At 35.5% G+C, this 19,235-nt stretch overlaps 1 long non-coding RNA gene across 1 annotated transcript in view; it reads left to right on the forward strand.

Moving 5' to 3' along the window:
• The window catches only part of LOC103098020 (uncharacterized), a 33,868-nt gene extending 18,140 nt beyond the window's left edge, over positions 1–15,728 (forward strand). The window contains exons 2-3 of the long non-coding RNA XR_001628379.2: positions 13,821–13,887; positions 15,632–15,728. This is a non-coding gene — a long non-coding RNA (uncharacterized LOC103098020). The remainder of the gene's footprint in view (positions 1–13,820; positions 13,888–15,631) is intronic.
• The last annotated feature ends 3,507 nt before the right edge of the window (positions 15,729–19,235 follow it).

Here is a 19,235-nt window from a genome sequence, read left to right on the forward strand (position 1 = left end):
AGTAGTTTGCCTGAAAAACATGTGGGGGTCTTAGTGGATATGAAATTAATATTAGTCGCTTGCTCCATATGGCAGCCAAAAGATTCTTGGGCTACATTAAGAAAGACATGGTGACAGTATCCAGGAATAAGGAGTACTATACCCTGGTCAGATGACATATGGAATATTATTCAGTATCTTTTAGTTCTGGGCAGCATAGTTTAATAAGGATATTGATTTAATTGAAACATTTCCACAAGAGAGTAAGCAGGAAAATGTCTTGATTTTATGTTACTGAAGAAACAATTAAAGGAACTTGGAATGCTTAATCTGGAGGGGGAAAAAAAAGACTTTGTGGTAAAATGAGGGAATCAGAAATGATATCTTTAAGTGTTTAAATGACTGGAATAAAGGAGCAGTGGATGGGAGTTACTTGGTTCTTTGACCCAATACTTAAGATTCAATTAGTTTAGATTTAAGTTTGAATCTTTTCTTCCATAATCTCTTATTGATTAATTTTTTTTGTTATTTATAGTCAAAAGGTATATTTACTATTTCTCCTTTTTGTTAGTTAGTTGCTTATGACCTAGTATGTTGTCAATTTTTAAAAAAAGGCTCTATGCACATTTGAAAAATAGGTCTATTCTTATCTATTCCCATTCATTAATCACCAGAGATCTGACATATATAATTTTTCTAAAGTTGCATTAAGATCCTTAACTTCTTTCCTGTTTATCTTTTTGTTAGATTTGTCAAGGTTTGAAAGGAGTATATTGAAGTTCCCAACTATTACAGTTCTGCTATCTATTTCTTTTTGAATTCATTTTTTCCCTTTAAGTACTTAGTTGATATGTCTTAAGTTTTTTTTTTTTTTTCCAAAAGAGTCACATATATTGGAGTGGCTCATTTTCATGGTAATCTGGATCATTACATACTAATCTTTCTTTCCTATTAAGATAACCTAAAACTGCTTAAATTTTGTGTCTCTACTCTGCTGAGATAACCAATTGAAAGTGAACATTTCAGTGACACTGGTCATTGTGGACTAAGAAAAAGTTGCTTTCACTGAATTCAACCTTTTCTTGAATCTTATTTCCATTAAATATTTTCTCTAAATCCAAAAAGTCATTAATAGCTATATATTATTGACCTGAACATTCGCAACTATTTATTGACATTGTCCTCAGTGTACAGAATGTTACAGTTGCAACAGAAATGAGCATCCTTCTGTTCTTTTTCTTTCATGTTCCAAATCATAAGGTTGAGATCTACTTTTATATTCTTTGAAGATGATGAAGAAGGTTATTGTAGTGGACAGGGGGCTAGTAACATGGTATCACAGCAGCTACCCATCTCACATGCCTGTTTCTTGTTATTCAGATTGCTATGAAGTAAACTTTCAGATAAACCAATGAAGTGAAAGGGTAATCTAATGCATAACTTATGTATATGAATGAGTTCTTTTGAAGAGTAAGATATAATAAAACAGGTTTTAAGTGAATAATGAATGCATGTAATTCAATTACTGAGACTTTACTTGAGTGCCTCTAGAGGAAAGGCCGGTAGGGTATCTATAATAATAGCCTCTTACACAAGGAAGTCAACACCAAGATTTGTGTGAGATTAGGGAGACAACAGTAGCTTTTTTTTTATGACCTCTATCCTTGTTTATTTATCTCTTTTAGTCTCTAAGGGTGAAGTAGGCAGCATCTATGCTCTAATAACTATATATCAGGGGCCTCAGGAACAAAGATTAGTCAGTAGGAGAGCAGACAAGCCAGAATTTAATCAGTATGCCTGCTCCAAGATCTATGTCTCAGATAAAACTCAAGGAATCATAGAACTAGAGCTGGGAGGAACCTCAGTGGTCATCTATTACAACCCCCTCATTTTGTAGATGAGAAAACTTGAGACCTAGTGAGTGATTTACCTGAAGTCACATGAGTAATACAAAGTACAGGTGGGATTTAAACTCAGGTTCTCTGACTTTAAACCTTGCACTCTTTCTACTGCACCATACTGCCTTCTTAGGAGCAATAACTATTTAAGATGAAGATTGTTAAGGGGCAGCTAAGTGGCTCAGTGGATAGACAGCCATGTTCAAATCTGACCTCAAACACTTTCTGTGTGAACATGGGCAAGTCATGCCAATTGTCCAGCTCTTGCCACTCTTCCTCCTTGGAACCAATACACAGTGTTGATTCCAAGATAGAAGGTAAGGGTTTACAAAAAGATAAGGATGGCTAAATTATATGTGATGTTTCTAGAACTCTTCCTTATGGTTTTGGGGTGCCATGATTGTTTATAATTTTTATAGATGTTTAGTGGTGGTGGTGCTAATGATAATGATGATGATGGTGAGGGACAGGAAGAAAAAAGGAGGAAGGAGAAAGGAGAAGAGAAAAGGGAGACAGAGGAACAAGGAGAAGGAGGAGAAAAAGAAGAAAAGGAAGAGGAAGAAGAAGGAAAAAAGAAACCAAAGAAACAAAGAATGAAACAAAAATGAAAGAGAAAAAAAGAAAGAAAAGGGTTTTTCTAAAACATAAGTTCATCAATGGAATTGCCAGGTCAAGAGTAAATAATAAATTGTGGCACAATCAGTTCCCTTGACTGGTTATGTTCTCACTGGGAAATCAGATTCTAGTCCTGCCTTATTTTATTGTACTTGAGACTCTGACTTTATTGCAAAGGACTATGGGTAGGCTAACTCTTTCTACCCTGAGGGATTATAAGACATTTTCTTTCTCCATGTGATATCTTGCTTCTCTACACTGAACAATTGAAAGTCCTTTCCCAGTGTGATGTAATCAATTTTCCGGACAATATGTGATTTGTTCCCTAAATATTCTGTTCCATATCCCATTTATCTTTCTTCTTTATGCCAACCTCAATTTGCCCTTCATCTATTCAATCCAATTGTAATGCTGTGAATTGAGCACTATCTTACTAATGCACGGAAGAACTTGACAATGGTACCTGCAGGATCAAAGTCCTGTTCTTCTCTTGTGGTCAAAAAAATAATATTTAGCATTTATACTGCCCTTTAAGGCTTGCAAAGCACTTTAAAAGTACTATCTCATTTGATCCTCGTAGCAATCCTTGGAGATAAATGCTATTATTAGCCAAATTACTAGGTGAGGAAACTGAGCTGAAAGAGGGCAAGTGATTCATATTGGGTTACATGGCTATTCAGTATTTGTGGCAGAATTTTAACTCAGGTCTTTCTGCTTCCAGTCCAGCACTATGCACTCTGCCACATGGCTTGGCTAAGTAAGAGATGCTGATTCCTGAGTCAATTTTAAGAAAAGGTAGTACATTCTTTCTTTGGCAGGAAAAAGGCTGGCTTTTAGTTAGAAATAGAACCAATTCAGTCCTTAAGTTTATTTGAATATCAACCTCCAATTTACTCTGAGGCTTCCAGGGGACCTCAGATCATCTTTTTACACTCTATTTCTCTGTGATACCCAAGAATGAGATAATGATGAAGAGCACAAATGATTGTGAGAGAAGCTACCATAAGTATCATGGTAACTTCATAAGCATCATGCATAACTTATGAAAAGAGTTTGGGGCAAATCACCAGGCCTTACAGAAATTCATTTTCTTTCTGGCATGGAACAAAGTTTCCTACTCTAAATTCTTCTTTGAAAATGGGTGAGATCTATTTCACTAACATAGCCTTCAGTATTGTGCTCAAAGAGCTGAGCTAAATTTAATCTCAGAGCGGCATTCATCAGCGTCAGCTTGCCCTGGGTAAAATTCCCTAATATCTTCTTCCCCTTATTATTTTGTCGATTGCAGCAAGAGTGTGGGGTGATAAATTCTGTCTCAGCAGAAACGTACATTTAGAAACAAATGTCCTGGAGAAATACTTCTGTAGCTTTCTCCCTTTGCTTCTCCCTGTTCTGGTAGCTCTATGACTGGCTACATGACACTAATAAAGCTGGTTGCAAAGTGAAAGGCTTCGATCCTTTGTCTACATGATGTCTAACACCTGTTTGGAGCAGATTTCATGGAACTGACAAATCTGGGGCCTGAATCTAGTGAATTTTCTAGTTGTTAGTAAAAATAGACCCCACATGAAACTGTGCCATTTTTTTTATTCATTTATTTATTGTACCCTTTTTGTGTATTTGTTGGACCAAATCTAAGTTTCTTACATATTTTCTAATTTCTAAAAGTTTTTAGGTCTTAATAAAGTTTGTTTTGGATTCATAAAAGTTGGAATTTTTATAGAGACATAGAAAAACTTAAGTTTTTTGGTCTTAATAAAAATGGACTTGTGGCCTTAAACTAGAAGTCCATGAAGATACAGTAAGTATCTAAAAATCTATATATTTAAAACATCTAGACAAATCAAATTATCACCAAAATCTTTTAGGGAAATGTAATTTTTAGGTTTACTATTGTCTTCCAGTTAGCTTACAGTTAGCAATAGCAGAAGAGAACATATATAGTCAGCTTCATTTCCCGAGTAATTCATTATGCAGAGGACTTTTAGTTATTATGTTGGAATACTATAAAGAGATGGTACAGTTACAGTCTCCTAAGAGTTAATTATCAATCATTTAAAATCATAAAACTCTATCTAAAGTAATAGATGTTATAGGAATTCAGTCCTGAGTAGTTAATTTTATTGATTTCAAAGCATTTTGGGAATGTGATATCATTTAAAGTTAAAGAAGAGTACTTAAAAGCCCCCAGTAACAATAGTGTATTTGTATACTTTAAAGTGCCCCATAAATGTAAGTTGTTCTTAGAGGAGCCTTTTTATCATATTCTCTACAAAAACAACAGTCATTGAGTCAACAAGTATTTATTAAATGCTTATTATATTCTAGGCACTGAGATACATATCATGTAGGAAAAGAAGAGCAAAAGTATTTTCTTTTTTTTTTAATTTTATAGTATTTTATTTGATCATTTCCATGCATTATTCATTAAAGACAAATACCATTTTCTTTTCCTCCCTCCCACCCCCCGTAGCCAACACATGATTCCACTGGGTATCACATGTGTTCTTGATTCGAACCCATTGACATGTTGTTAATATTTGCATTAGAGTGTTCATTTAGAGTCTCTCCTCTGTCATGTCCCCTCAGCCACTGTAGTCAGGCAGTTGCTTTTCCTCATTGTTTCTACTCCCTCAGTTTGTCCTCTGCTTATGGATAGTGTTTTTTCTCCTAGATCCCTGCAAATTGTTCATGGACATTACACTGCCACTAATGGAGAAGTCCATTACGTTCGATTATACCACAGTGTGTTTGTCTCTGTGTACAATGTTCTCCTGGTTCTGCTCCTCTCGCTCTGCATCACTTCCTGGAGGTCGTTCCAGTCTCCATGGAACTACTCCACTTTTTTATTCCTTTTAGCACAATAGTATTCCATCACCAACATATACCACAATTTGTTCAGCCATTCCCCAATTGATGGGCATCCCCTCGTTTTCCAATTTTTGGCCACCACAAAGAGTGCAGCTATGTATATTCTTGTACATGTCTTTTTCCTTATTATCTCTTTGGGGTACAGACCCAGCAGTGCTATGGCTGGATCAAAGGGTAGATATTCTTTTATCGCCCTTTGTGCATAGTTCCAAATTGCCCTCCAGAATGGCTGTATCAGTTCACAACTCCACCAGCAATGAATTAATGTCCCTACTTTGCCACATCCCCTCCAGCATTCATTACTTTCCATAATTGTCATGTTAGCCAATCTGCTAGGTGTGAGGTGATACCTCAGAGTTGTTTTGATTTGCATCTCTCTGATTATAAGAGATTTAGAACACTTCTTCATGTGCTTATTAATAGTTTTGATTTCTTTATCTGAAAACTGCCTATCCATGTCCTTTGCCCATTTATCAATTGGGGAATGGCTTGATTTTTTGTACAATTGATTTAGCTCTTTATAAATTTAATAAAATTTAATAAAATTTAATAAATTTAATAAAAAGTATTTTCTACTTTAAGAATTTGAATGGGGGAGACAATGTATAAATATAAATATATATATGTATATATATAAAATATAAATATACAAAATATACAAACATATAGATAGCCAAGTATGTACAAAATATATACGTAAGAGATAGAAGATGGCCTCAGGGGAAAGGTCTTTATAATTGAGGGACTTGGGGAAGAAAGACCTTGTGGAGAAGGTAGAATTTGAGTTGTGTTGTTTTTTTTAAACACTTACCTTCTGTCTCACAATTAATACTAAGTATAAGTTCCAAGGCAGGAGAGTGGTAAGAGCTGGTTAATTAGGGTTAAATGACTTGTCCAGGGTCATACACCTAGGCAGTGTATGGGGTCAGATTTGAACCCAGAACCTCTAAAGACCTGGCTCTCTACCCACCTTGATGCCTCTTGAGTTGATCTTTGAAGAATGCCCTAGAATCTGAGAGGCAGAGGCACAGAGGAAGAACACCCCAGGCATGGGTGTTGACCAGAACAAAGGTAAGGGGTATGGGAGATGGAATAGTATGTCTGAGGAATAACAAGTGGGTCAGTGTCACTCCATCACAGAGTGTTTGGTTGGAAGTTAAGTATTAAACGACTGCAAAGGTAATAATGGACCGAGTTATATGAAGCATTAAATATCATATGTATATTCAATCCTGAAAATATTAGTGCGTCATTTTGGGGGACCTTCTAGGTGGTTCTGTGGATAGCCCACCAGGTCTGGAATCATAGTTCAAATTTGGCCTCATACACATACTGGCTTTGTGACCCAACAGAAGTCTTACATTAACTCTGCTTCACTTTCCTTATCTGTAAAATGAGCTGGAGAAGGAAATGGCAAACCATTCCAGTATCTTTGCCAAGAAAATACCAAAAGAGGTCACAAAGAATTGGACCCAACTGAAAAACAATTAAATATTTTTTTGGGTGGAGGTGACTCCTTCAGATTTACTCTTTAGAAAAATCAATGGGAAGTAGAATAAAAAGATGAATTAGAATGGGAAGAAATTTGAGGCAACACGCTCCCCACTCCCCATTTGAAGGAGATTAAAATAATCCAGAAGGGAGAGGTGAGAAGATGCTGATTTATTGTGGTGGTTGTAAAAGTGATAATAAAGAGACAGATAAGAAAAATGTTAAAGTAATAACATGTGGCAACAGATTTGATAGATGGGGGGGGGTTACTGAGGGTGAGGAGTTAAGATGACACTGAGATTGCAAGCCTGAGTGAGTGGGAAGATAGTGTTACTCTTGATAATAATAGAAAAGTTCAGAAGAGGGGAAAGTTTGGGGTTCAGGATCAGGCTGATGCGTCTTATGGCAAATCTGCATTTGGAGAAAGACACTTGGAGTTGTGTTAAGATTACATTTCTTAAGCTGCCTTCAAGAGTTCCTGACCCTGAAGATGACTTTGATTCCTGACTCAGTCATTCGAAAACACAGCAATAGGAAGCTAATCATTTCATACAGCATGGTGGCTTGTGATCAAAGAATGCTTTGTCTTTACAACTGTGCACTTGAATGAGACCCTATAATGGCAAGAACAAGAATAGGATAAAGCAGTACATATATACGCACACATATCTCTCTCTCTCTCTCTCTCTCTCTCTCTCTCTCTCTCTCTCTCTCTCTCTCTCTCTCTCCTTCCATCTATCTATCCATGTGTCTATCTATCTATGTTTGTCTATCTTCTTTCTATATATGTATACATACATACCTATGTATATCTTGTGTATCTATCATACACACAGAATGCTTATAAAAGGTAGAGCTCTGGTACTGAAAGAATGTTTGCATTGCCATTCACATATAAGATTGAAATCATGGAGTTTAGAGCTAGAAGTAACTTTAGAGATTTTCTAGTCCAACCCTCTCATTTTGTACATAAGGAAACAGCATCAGGAGGAAGTGATTTGTTCACATGCAAGTGGGTAGCAGAGCCAAGAGCTGACCCTAGTCCCTCTGACTCTGGTTCTAGGGCTTTTTTCCCACCACCATAATTACTCTCCAATTGGAAGTTGGGCAAAATAGTCTACCTCAGTTATACATTTTGGACTAACCAACTTAAAGCTTGAAAAATACAAACATTCCAAAGAACCCCTCGTGAGTCAGCATGGACTTTGAAAAGATTATGTGTATTTTCTGAAGCATAATTTTTTTTTTAAATCACGTACAGGGAAAGTGTAGAACATGCACCCACAAGAACTAAATTTAAAAAATGTGCGTAGCAATGAACACATGCATAGCATATGGATGCAGCTGACGGAAGAGTTCCTGGACTCCATTCAAAGATACCACTCACAGCAGATGCACCATCATAAAGTTGAGCTGCAGAAGTCACATTCTCTTGAGTAGGGTTCCAGTCAGTCATAGGGGAATGCAGTTCAGTTATCGGAAACAGAAAAGTTCACTATCACTTTAGTTGGGGGCATAAGCATTTCTCTATGAGAAAAGCCAAAGGATCTGTGCCACAAGCAAAAACTCAGTTGCTCTCTACTTCTCATGAGTCATCACCAAGCTGGAGGGCACTGCCAGATTTTCCTTCCTTTAAAGGCTTTTCTACCCAAGAGATTCTGCAGAGCATTCTGCCACATGATTTGAATAGCATAGTGAAAGACAGACATCAGTCTTTGATACTCATTTCTGCAAATTTTCTAGAATTTGATTACATTTCTCAGCAGATTAGAGACTTCTGAGAATGGTACCAGGATAACCAATTCTTCACACTTTCTCCTCTTCCCTTTTGCCTTATAACTATGAAAAGTTCATTTTCATTTTCATTTTTATTCTTGTCTTTTGCTTTTTTTCATACCACAGTCATTCCCCTATACCTTCCCCTGCCCCTACCTCTTAAAACTCTCCATTGTTTAAGCAAAACCAACCCACACGGTGGGCACATGTCAGTTTAGGCACTTTTTTTTACCATCTGTAATTCTTCTCCCTCTCTTTTCAGGAGGGAGATATATTCTATCATATAATCTCTGGAAATAATATTGTTTTTTTTTACATGCAATATGAGTTCAGCTGCCTTTTAGTGTTGTTTCCATTTTCTTACTTCAGTCATTGCATATATCCTCTTAGTTATACTTGGCTTACTCTGTATCCGTTAAAACAAATCTTCCCTCAATTTTCTGAATTCTTCCTGTTTGTTGTTTCTTTTAGCGCAATAGAATTCCATCATAGACATATGTCACAGTTCATGCACTCTCCAAACAATGGTTGATTATTTGATTTCTAGTTACTTTGCTATGAAAAAAAGTTATTCATATTTTCATATAATTATAACTTCTTGATGGTGAAGTTCTTGATGGTACTCTTTTAAAAGCCTGAAAGCTTGACTGGATCTATGAAATCAATTATTCTTTGAACTTCTACAAATTGAAGGCCTTCCTTAGCTGGGCCTCTGAAGACCTATCGGGCATGCCAGCTTACTAAAGTTCTTTAGTGACTGCTTCTAGTTATTAAAGTCTTTTGTTATCAAAGATACACTACATCAGCCTGGCCAATAGCTGGTAAAATTCACACAACTAAATCAAATATACTTTAATTTTCAGCCCTGGATTTGGAAGATTATATAGCAGATGCCAAAGAGTGAGTAGTTTGCTTTGCAAAATCCTTTTGAAGATAATTCAATAACTCTGGCTGAATTGAATCCACTAATTTGATTCAAAGATTTCTAGGTGGTGGAACAGGAGCAGATGCCTCACAAAAAATTACCATCTCTGTCAAATTGTCCTTCATCATATTCTGCTTGTTCCTCTTTGAGTAGTCTCTTATTAAATTAGATGTGGGTGATGAGTAGATGATGTTTTGGTTTGATATTCATATTTAGCAAGGGAATCATAACAAAAAGAATCATTTAATTTCATGACTTTTCAAAATCATCTTTCAGCTTTGATGATTTTGGTGAGGTAAGAAGCAACTTGACTAAGCCATGACATGCAATGTGGGCTCAGAGACAATCTGATTCCAAAAACATGGGAATTATTTTTTTTCTACCTCCCAAACATATAACTATACTGCAATGAAAATTTTTAATATTAGGTTCAAAGAATTTGAATGTGATTTTTATAAAAGAAACATATCTACATGCATTTTATTTTATTGAATCTTTCAAGTTTTCTATACATTTATATCTTATTTCCCTTGATGTTTATTTGGAATCACACTCATTCCTGCTAGAAGCAGGACATCATCTAAAGTGAAGACATCTTTTGGCCAGTTACTAGGTGTCAAAAGAGAAGAAAATAAATTATTTGGAAAAATATTGAAGCCTCATTTCTATTCCACATTACAGTTTTCAACATATTTTTAGATGCCAACAAGAAATATCAGAATAGCAGTTGTTAAATTGATCTATGTTTGAAGCCCATTTTAGGAGTTCAGGCTTCTATGGGGAACCTGGTATACTTACCCAATATATATCTTAACATCAGAATTATTCCAGACTTACAGACAGATGTGCCTAGTTCTTCTTTCTTTTTTCTCCTCTTCATCCTCCTGTGGTTTTCTTTTCTTTTCTTATTGCCTTGCAGGTCACTAAGGATTTCTGGCTTGAAGCATTCTAGCTATATAGCTAGAGTACCTATCAGTTAAGGAAATGAAATTTGCTTACTTTAGGAAACCTGACTCTGTCACTGTTAAATCATTTACAATCTGTTAAGTGATTTCTGTGTAAGAAAGGCTGGAAGCCTGAAAATTGTAGGCACATTTCCCCTTTCCAATTTTTGCTGTTTGCTTTCCTCAAGCTCTTCTTATATAGGGAAGTCAGAACTTTCTTGGGCACCTGCTTATCTACACTTTCCCCTAGGTACAAAAAAGGTCCCATTGCGTAGACTACTAGAGAAGGACAGAGCAAAGACTTTGTCTGGACTATGCAAAATCCTCAGAGCTCCAATCCTTTATTAAGTTCCTGTAATAAAAACTTCTCTAAGCTGCCTGGTTTATTATTTAAAGAAAAAAAAAAAGAATTTACTCTTTCTTTTTGGCTTCACTTCCCTTAATGGAGCTGTTGTTTCCGGCAGGATCAGAGAGAACTGAATAAGTGATAGGCTATGTATATACATTTATAACTCTATGAGAAGAAATTATAGACTAATTTTTTTTCTTATAGAATGAAAAAGACTTACAGAAACTAAGGCCTATCTTTAAGCATCAAATATTTTGGTGATACTATTTGGCTGTCAGTCAAGAAATTAAATTAAATTAAATTCAACAAACATTTATTAAGCCCTTACTATGTGCTAGTATATAGGTTCTACTCTTATGGAGTATAGGATAACATATATATGATTAGAAGGTAACTCCGAGACTATTTAGCCCAACCTTTTTATTATAGAGATGAGAAAATAAAAGCCTTAAGAAGTTAAGAGATTTGCTCAAGTAGGGCCTTTTATTCTACTGCAAATAATGCACAATTTGTGAAGAATTATAGTGGCAGGTCCCTCCATATCAGTGGAAAGACAAATGGTAGGTGTAAATAAGCTGTAGCACATTGTCAATTAAAAAATGTACCCAGAGAAGATATTAATGGAGAGTTAAGACCAATGAGCAGTAAGAAGAAGTATAATTGAGCTCTTTCCAGACTGAATTCTTGTTGGAAAGCCCAAGAAAACCTCAGAATGAATCATTTTTTCAGTCCAGATCATCATGATGTGACTAAGGGGTCTATAAACATTGGGGATGAAGTCTAGGAAGGGATAATGGTTAAATGGAACATTCCAGTGCTATCCTAGGACAAGAATTAATGGTACTTAGAATTACTACATTTCAAACTGTCTTACAAAGCAGTTTGATACATCAGACAATTTGACACTGGTTAAGAATTAGAAAGATTGATCAGTGGAAAACAATATTTTCATAATAAACAAAGATAAATGAGCACTGTACCTTAGTATTGGATTAAAACCAGAGATCTCGGCTATTGGGGCAAGAATTTGCTATTCATTAAAAATTGTCAGGAAAATCTGCATAATAATCTGCAAGAAATTAAATATAAGAACAACAGTTCACACTATACACTAAGATAAACTCTAAATGGATATATGACTTAGGCACAAAGTGTTAGATCATAAAAAATTAAGAGAACAAGGAAGAAATTACGTATTAGAGATATGGATGGAAAAGTGATTACAACCAAACAAGAGTCAGAATATTAAAAGACTTATAATGGTCAGTTTTGATTATGCAAAATTTAAGTTTAATAGAAAAAACAATAGAAATCTTCTAAAATTAGAAGAGAATGATTAAAATCTTTGCACCATGTTTCCATGATATGGTTCTCATTTTTGTGATATAGAGATATTAAAGTCTAATTTATAAAAATAAGAGTCATTTCCCAAATGATAAGTGGTCTAAGGATATAAACAGAAATTCATTCTATCAATAACCATATATATTTTAAAAAGCTGTAAATAGTTGAGACCAGAGAAATGATAAATGCTGAAGGGACTATGGGAAAGCAGCTACACTAATGTACTGGTGAACCTCTGAACTGTCTTAGACACTCTTCAGAAGCAGGAAAAAGAGTCAGGGAATGGAATATTCTTGTTGAAAGTGCCATGGACTCCTCCTCAACTTTGGAAACAGTTCTCTCAGGAATTCTCTTTCAAAAATCTATTCATGTTTTCTCACAAGATAACAACTAACCCTCATAGTCCTTTTACATACTCCTCATGGATGACAGTTAACTTCCTCAGTTTCAATCTCTCACAAAATGTCAGTTAAAATGTTCATAGTCCTCTCACAGATGATAATTAACTCTCCATCTTTTCCTCAGGAAATTGCATTTTAAATTTAGTTCTCCCATGGTACCCCCACAGACTCTTTTTGCCATTGCAGTTAACTATCAGTTTCCCAAGATTCTGTTTCCTCTTTAAGATATGGTTACAGTATTCATAGTCTCTTTGGGAGATGTTATGGAGGCTATTGCTACAGACACATATGATTAAGTGTAAAATATATACAAAGTAAAAACAAGATATATCTAAGGGGGAGGCACGAGCAGCTGATGGTGTGTGTCAGGAAGGGACTTATATAGGGAGAGACAGTTGAACTGAGCTTTGCAGGAAATAACAAATTCTAAGAAGCAGATGTGAGGAAGGAGTACATTGGAGGCATGGGGGTTAGCCTGTGCCAGGGCACAGAAATGAAAATCATATGTAGAAAACAGTTAGAAGGCCTTTTTGGCCAGATTGTAAAGTATTACATGCAGGAATAATGTAGAGTAAGCCTAGAAAAGTAGGATGGAGTCAGGCTAGGAGGGATTTTAAATGTCAAATGGAGCAGTTTGTATTTGGTAAGAGGGAGTGACAGAAATTCACTGAACAGAGAAATATATTCAACATAGGAGTAACCTCTACTTTAGGAGCCCTCATTTTGGGCACAGCATGGAGGGTGGCCATCATAAAAATAATATATGATTAGAAAATTAAGTTTTTCTCTTATTAGAGGTGAAAGGTAACTTATCTAGTTTAGAGGGAAAATGGTATTTCAAGATATTTCAAGGTAATTTAAAGATATCTAGAGGAAACAACCTAATATTTTGTGTGGACCTTGGAGGAGGGTTTGGGAGGGGAAGGACGAGGGTCTCATAGGATGAAGAATTAGATGGGTTGCAGCTTGCATAATGAGAGATGGTAACCACATCAATAAGGTTATGAATCCATCATTGATATTTAGTAGCAACCTAATTTGAAAGGCAACTATGACTAAATCTTGGTCTTTGAAAAGTGGTATAGGTCAATCCAGAAAATAATCTTCTAGTAGAATGGATCGTCACTAGGCTTACTACTTAGTAGGTTAAGTTGACAGAGACTAAGTATATAATAATTAATAAGTGAAAGCAAGCCAATAAACAACCATATTATTTTTTGTTCACAGTCCATTATGTGAGGGCTATTTTCTGCCCCAGAAGAGGCTGTATATATTCCTACAACACATTTTGCAGGTATGTCAGATGTTTGTTTAATGTTCTCTCATGTTTAAGAACAAAAAAATGTAAAGGGGATTGGTGAAACTACAGGCCATCAAACATTAGTTCTGTGGAATGGTCCATCCTGTTCTAGGGTCCCATCATCGACTCTGATTGGTTTTTTTAGGCACAAAAAATGACACATACAGGTATTAGAGGAGGAGGAGCCTTTCTCTCTCTTTTTGTTTAGATAATATATTTCTTGCCCTAAAATGTTTAGCAAATAAAACTTTGTAATATTAAAAAGCAAAATTATCTAAAGACATTTATTGTTCATACTCCTTTGTTTATGAAGTATTTAATAAGGTTCTTATTGAAGTTTATTTAGCATGGGCACCTTGGGGATTAATTTTAAAGATCATGGGGGTCCAGAAAAATGTATTGTTCTTATAAGAAATTGTCAGGAGGCAGCACCTTCATTTTGATTTACAGGGGTGTCCTTTCTGTTCCATTCTATTCCCCTCTACTTACCCACTCTGGCCTTGCCTTAGGCAATTCCTGTCTGATTTTGTAGTTAGCTCTTTTAGAGCATATGAGGACCTTATGTCTAGTAGCTGGGGTATGGAAAGAAGAATAGTAGGGGAGTGTAATGGAGAATAAAGGCATATAAGACCTAAAGAAGTTGCTGTAAGTTGTTGAAGGAAGAATCAAAAGAATCACAGTATTCTGTGACAAGCAGCTACTTGGGAAGATTCCTGGGAGGGAGTGGGAACAGCACAGAGGCCGCTTCCTCCTTGATGACCTTTGGGGAAATGATGCTGAGCTCCCTCACAGGAATTGGGTCATTTTATGAAAAGGACATGGAAATTCTCTACCCCCTCTGGGAAAGAGAGATAAGGGCTAGCTGGCTTAGGGAAATCTGGGAAGGATGCCAGCTACCCCCATCCTACTTCTCACAATATTTAATCTGGGAAGACATAAACCTGATGGAAATAGGAAACGTGGAAAGAAATAAAGATTCATCTTTGGGGAGGGGGCAGAGTGGTAGCCCACTCACACTTACTAATGCCATAATGGTGATTATTATGGAAGAACTATGCACTAATACATATGCTGATGTGGTCAATGTGGTCAAAATTTGGGGGGTCATATTTTCAATTTGAATACAGTCTCAATCACCATGCAGCTGATTTCTATGAAGTGCAGATTAATCCATTTCAGTTAGTAAGCTATGATTTTAGGCAGATTTGTCTAGCTGTTTGGTGTGGTATTGATTAAGGAGCTATGTTCTTAAGAGTTTTTCAGGGAATAGCAAATTTACATTTATGAGTTAAGTGGACAGAGAAGGAACACCTAGCATGTTGCCAGGATTATAGTTTAACACTTCATTTTGCAAGCAATTTTGCACGGTTATTTTTATCAGTGATTTCTCACAACCCTGTGAGATAGGCTAATCCAACAGTTCAGGAGTTGTCCATTGTTTAGAAAGGGTACATGATGTCTCCTGAAGCAAGGACAGAACTAAGATTGGTCTACTAAGTTCTTGATGCCTACTTATCTAAATCTATTCACCTCACCAATATTTGCCACCCTTTATCATGATCAAGGGGGTCAGTATGTTCTGCTGTATGAAGGTTTTGCAATGATAATAAAAATAATCTGCAATAAAATAAAATTGTTTTACAGTCTAAACAAATCTATAAGTAGCTCTAGGCAGACCTGCACTCTATCTCATCTATGACTAGATCTTCTAAAGTCTCATCTCTCCTGACTTGATTAGCCTTGAGCAAAACCAGCTACACAAGGAACCTACTGAAGAATGTTGCACAAGAAGGGAAAAGACACACCTCTAATCTTTGCAGAGGCAGAGGACTCTGGATGTAAGATATTATACATAACATTAGACTCATTTAATGTATTGATGGGGTTTGCTAATTTAGCATTATTTTTTCTTTTTAAATTCTTTGTTATAAGTTGTGTTTTTTAGTGGGTGAAATACACAATGAGACATGAAGGTGATATAATATATGCATACATATATAAATATATATGTAATTTTAAAAAATTGGCACACATTTAAGAAAGGAAGACTATTTTACAAATGGTACATTGGATAGGCTACAGAAGGAGAAAGGTTTAGTAAAAAGGAATCACAGTAAAATAGAAAGGACACTGAATTTGAAATCAACAAACAAAATTTAATTTAGGGCTGAACTAAACATTGATTATTTGTACGAACCTTGTAAAATCACCTAAAGTTCAAGTTTTGGTGTCCTCTTCTATAAAATTTGGATATATAAAATAATACTTGCACTGCCTATCTATATATAGATATAAAAATTGGGTCTATATAACTATGTATAAACATATATATATATATATATACACACACACACATGCCTCTCTCTCTCTCTCTCTCTCTCTATATATATATATATATATATATTTTTTTTTTTTTTAATCAGGGATTTGCTTCCCTGCCCTGAAATTTTGTGTTCACAAGAAGATACTAGATGTTGATAGCCCTTCATCCTAAAGATCACATTGCAAGTGAACTTTTCTACTATTCATCCACCACATTGTACCTCTGGAACTTCACCCTCTTTAAAGACTTTTCCCCTGTGCTTTCTCTCCTAAATACCTTACCTCTGCTTTATCTAAATTCATCATAAAGACTTGATTGGAGGGTGAATTTCAAGTTGTTTGTTCCAGCTGCCAAAACTGCAAATGATGTTTTCCCCATCTCATAAGGTAATAAGGAAGATGCCTTATAAAACTTAAAATTGCCATCCAAATATGAGTAGGGAGCTAGTATCAAAATATGAATAGAAATATCATACAGCACAAAAGAAAATGGAGATTTGAGGATCACTTAGTTCATCTGATCACTACAGATTCAAAACTCATGGATGTGATAGTTTAATGCATTGCCTGAAAAATATATATGTTTCACTAAAAGCCCTTGGAGCAGAGTTTCCCTAAAACTAAAACTCTGGCTAGGCTGTCCAGGGTGTTCTGTCAGTCAGTCAATGCAGAGAGCCAAATCAGATCTTTAGATTAAAGATGGATAGTTACTAGTTAAATACAAGCTGTTTCCTTTCACAATGACTATCATAATGTGAGAAGGACATAGGATGCTTTGCTGCCCCCAGGAAGCATGAGTGTAGGTGGCTCACCTTTGATTACAGTCATAGAATGTTAGCCTTGGAAGAGACCTCAGAGATCCTTTAGCCCAATTCATTTAGAAGATGTGAATAACATCTACAACAATGCTAATACATGGCAGCCTAGATTTGGCTTAAACAAGTCAGGCATACAACTTCCTCTCTTTGCTGAAGGATAACCCATCCTTAAATTTTAGCTATCCTTTTGATTCTTTGTTTGGCACTATACTTAAGTTGTTGTCTCACTCCTGGCAGTGCCTAAATCCTCCTTGCACTGGAATAATCCATTACTTTGACCCCACTTCTCTCATTGGTGAACTTGTTCTGGATCCCTTGTGTTGGAGAGGGATCCAGAACAACCATTCTTCACTCCCTTTTAGACTAAGCTTCTGATTCTTTGGACTTCAACCCTATGCCTTGGAATGGATCCCTCCTCTATTCACCTTTTCAATTCCTTTTTATGCATTATCTTCTCACATTAGAATGGAAACTCTATGAAGCATTTATTGTTCAGTTTCACGTATGTCTGGTTCATCCTTTGGGATTTTTTTGACAAAGATATGGAAGTGATTTGCCATTTCCTTCTTCAACTTATTTTTTAGATGAGGACACAGAGGCAAACAGGGTAAAGTGACTTGCCTAGGGTCACATAATCTGAGGCCAGATTTGAACTCAGGAAGATGAGTCTTCCTGACTTCAGACACAGAACTCTATCCACTGTGCCACTTAGCTACTAGGCAGGGATTCTTGTTTTGGTTATGTTTGCATCTCTAGTGCTTAGCATAATGATGGCAAATATCAAGTACTTAAAATAAATGTTTATACATATCTGACTTACTAACTATTAGTGACATGTTTATGCGTATCATTGCAGATATTTGATTGTATTGGCTGTTAGTTATATCAAATGACAACTAAATGTAAAAAAAAATGGTTATTATATGACAACCACTCCCCAACATCATTACTGGTGTTGTGGAAGAGGTAAAGCATTATTTATATAGGAACACACAAAAACATACATATTTTTATATATACATATATATAGAGAGAGATATAGGTATATCTATATAGAACAACCTGCTCACATGACTAAGAAGATGTAATACAGGTCATTTTCTCTGATCTTCATGACTTCTCACAACTTCTCCAAAATAGAAATTATGTACCAGAGATAAAGCACTTTCACTTGGTCTTGGACACAAAGAACTCAAAGGAGGCAAACAAATAAATGCTCCATGAATTAAAGCCTTACTTGTGTCCATTTACCACTCCTTTCTCAAAGCCCCACAAAGCTCTTGACAACAAGGCTGCACAAGGTGATTCAACCCATAGACTTTCAACAAAACACAACTACACATCCTGACTCCTCTTCTTTTTCTAGTATGTAGCTTTCCAAATTCCAAAGTGCAGAAATTTGCTGAGGTCTTAGCAGTCAATGACATAGCAGTATTTTGTGCTAGAAAAGAAATCTTAAGGGAGAGAAGTTCTTTTTGAAAAGAGATGTAGAAATAGTTTTTTACAGTGTATTTAGTGAATTTTAAAAAAGCAAGAGTTATAATCATGCTATATAACAAAGAAAAAACAAACATTCAAATTATAAAACAGGATAAATGCATAAACTACATTTTCCTGAAAGGAACCATACATAGCAAACCAATATTAGTATTAAACTTACATGCTCAAAATGCCTTAGCATCCAAATTCATAAAGGAAACATTAATTGAGTTATAAGAATACATCGCAACACAATGGTGATGGGAAATTCCAGTATCTTCTTGTTTTTGGTATCTAACAGAAAGGTAAACAAAAAAAAAAAGGAAATCTAGAATTAAATAAATTGCTGGGGAAACTAAATCTACATATGTCTTCTAAGTGGTAATAAAAACAATATATATTTCTTATTACTAAATGGAATTTTCCCAAAAATTGACCATGTATTAGGACACAAAGATATGTCAAACAAAAGTAAAAAGACAGAGGAGTAAAAACATTCTTTTTAGGTGATAATGCAATAAAATTAGTTATTGGTTCAGGAACCATAAATAAAGACACAAACCCAAATGGAGACTTAACAATGAAATACTAAATAACAAGTTAGTTGAAGAACAATGCATAAAAAACAATAACTATGTTAAAGAAAATTATAATGATGGCATAAAATACCAAAATATTTGAGATTTGACAAGAGCAATCCTCAGGAAAAAATCAGATTCCTTT

The sequence above is a fragment of the Monodelphis domestica genome, chromosome 2 (assembly GCF_027887165.1).
Source record: "Monodelphis domestica isolate mMonDom1 chromosome 2, mMonDom1.pri, whole genome shotgun sequence".
Lineage (NCBI taxonomy): Eukaryota > Metazoa > Chordata > Mammalia > Didelphimorphia > Didelphidae > Monodelphis > Monodelphis domestica.